The sequence below is a fragment of the Ceratotherium simum genome, chromosome 29 (genome assembly GCF_057802395.1).
Source record: "Ceratotherium simum simum isolate JZ-2026a chromosome 29, ASM5780239v1, whole genome shotgun sequence".
NCBI lineage: Eukaryota > Metazoa > Chordata > Mammalia > Perissodactyla > Rhinocerotidae > Ceratotherium > Ceratotherium simum.
This window is the reverse complement of record NC_141928.1, coordinates 1,934,115-1,936,887: the sequence shown is the minus strand read 5'-3', so window position 1 is coordinate 1,936,887 and position 2,773 is coordinate 1,934,115.

Sequence of the window (2,773 nt, the reverse complement as noted above, 5' to 3'; positions counted from 1 at the left end):
CACAGCTGAGCGGCCATGGCTGGCCCTGGGAACCAGCTGGAACATGCAGACTCTCCGGGAGACCTGGTGTTGGGGAACCGGCATCTCCTGGGGATTAAGGCCGGACGAGGGAGGGATTAGCTCTTCTTCTAAGGGGTGTTGTCTTCCCCAGACGGGAGAGCCAAGGAAGGGGACAGGCCCGAGGAGGACCTCCAGGGCTGGGGCTCCTCGCTGAGGACCGGGGCAGGTTACTTTCGGGGACAGAGCAGAGGCAGCCTGTGGTGAGGGCAGAGTGTGGGTGAGGCCTGGGGAACCCTGGCCCCGTGCCCTGCGCCTCCCCTGGCCCCATCAGGACTGCTCCCCTCCCCCCCGGGCACTGGCTTTACCACCTAAATCATAAACACCAACGTTGCCCGGGAGGTCCCCCCACATCTTTCTCAGGAATGAGATGACAAGCGATCATACGTCCCCCCATAAACTCATTGCTTGGCCACCGGGCCCAGAGCGGGACGGGCACACTTTACATTTTCAACTTTATTAAAGGAGGGAGTCGAGCTTGAGAATGCTGCCTTCTCTGTGGTCAATTCCACTCCTGGAGGCGATAAATCTCCAGGCCTGTGATTTGTGACTCCGCACTCCCAATAAATTAAATCTTTCTTGATGAAAAGCTTGGTGCTCCTGGCTCTGCTCGAGGTCACTGTTTGTCCAAAGCAAGTGGCTGAGAAGAAGGCGCTGGGGCCAGGCTCGCCGCTGCCCACCCCCGCCAGCTGCCTTCCCATAACCGGGAGCCAGGCCCTCTGCACTGACTTGCTCCCAGATGTGCGGCCGTTCCCTTCAGATCCTTCACCAACAATGGACATTTTGGCTCTTGGTCTATTTCTAGAAGTCTCTGTAGTAATAAAGAACAAAGCCATTCTTGTCCTTCTCAGGGGCAGGGTTGTGGGCGGACAGGGTCTGTGCAGGTGAGCCCCTTGTAGCAATACCCAGGCCCTGCGCTGTGGGGTGGCCTTAGGATCCTGCTGAATGTGACCTTCCGGGTGACCTCTGCCACTAGTGGGCCGTCTGGGGCTGGCAGAGGCATCGAGGTTGGCCCAACGGGCTGGGGCCGGCCTCCACCATCCCACGGCCTCCGCTGGTGGCTCTCTGAGCCCCTGCTCCTAATCTGTGAAGACACGACCTCCCGAGAGAGCTGGCATGGGCCACACATGGAGTGAGCCCTCCCTCAAGTCAACCTGCCGTTAAGCTAGGATTTGAGATGGCCCTCATTTCTTTAGAACAGAAAAGGCTAGACTACGGATGCCAAACTCCCGCGTGGCAACTTCTAGAACCAGCGAGGAAAGCAATATTCCTGCCAGCCCACTCTGAGTCAACATTGGAGGTCGGCACCAAGGACACCCTGGCCCTGGGCGGAAGGTGGCCGGCGCCCTCTCGGACCACAAGGGAGAGACGAGCCTCTGACCCCAGGAGGTTCATCCGGGGCCACATTGTCACGAAAGCGATTCACAAAATCATCTGGGACTTTAAACCCAGCCCAGGCCCGCTCTTTTAACGTGCTGCAGATCTGCGTCAGAAACCAAAAGGAATGTGGTCTGCGTTTTGGAACAAAAAGATTTATGGCCTCAGTTAAGAGTTGATTGGAGGGAAAGTGCTGGAGAAATTGCTCTGCCACAGAACAGGATCTTGCAGAGCTGAGAAGAGCCAGGGCCTCCCCTGGAGCCAAAGTCAGCGCAGCCGTCGTGGCCAGGCACTTGGGTTTCAGGTGGTGGGAACGGCTGGGGTCCAGGGCCCACATTCCTGCCTGGCAGGGGCTTAGGCGCTGGCCCCCGAGACAAAAGCTCTGACCCCGTGTTTCCGCAGACTCGGGTTGCAGAGCCATTATGCTGATGAATCCGGTCGCTCTGAAGCTCTCAGGCCTTTTTGGCTGATTGCATTTGGGTGCCCGCTCCTCCAATGCCCCCTCGGAAGTCCCATCTATTTATTTACTTAGTTTTTGGTTGGGAGGGGTGGGGAGACTTCCCTGGGTCACCCGGGGTGGTCAGGGGGTGGCTGTGGTCCGGCAAAAGACGAGGCCCAATGTGAATGCCCGCAATTCTCACAACAGCGTCTATGTGGAGCCCAGAGAGGGAGGCAGGACGTGGCCTGTGCAAGGGTCAGGTGACCCACTGGGTCCAAAGTTCTGGGGAACTCAGCCCCCCGCCCCAGAGCTGCCCTAGCGAGGGAGGGTCCGTCCTCCGGCCCTGGAACCCAGGTCCTGGGCACAGCTGCCTCCCTGGAGAAACGGGGTGAACCCCAGATGGACGGAAGGCTAGACCGAGGCTGCCCAGGCTAGCCTGTGGGGTCTCCTGACCGGGGCTTCCACAAGCGTCTGTTCACACCTGCTACCTCGCGGCCCAGGGCCCACAGGCCTGCCCTGCCCTCAGGGAGCTCACAATTGGGAATGGGTGAAGCAGCCACAATGTCCCTGCTGCCACCAGGTGAGAAAGAGGACTGGATGATCCCAAGAACAGACCCTCTTTCCAGTGCTCCACCCAGTGCAGCCAACAGCACCCACCCACTCCATCACCCTCCACCCCCCTCCATCCCCTCCATCTCCCCTCCATCCTCCTTCATCCCCCTCAATCCTCCCTCCATCCCCACTTCATCCCCACTCCATCCTGATATGACTTGGCTCCTTTCGGAGTCTCTGGCCTCAGGGCCTTTGCACCTGCTGTGCCCTCTGCCTCGCACACTCTTCTCCACCTGCTCCTTGGGATCCCTTACCCTGGCCTATGGGATATTGCTCAGCTGCCTGTGC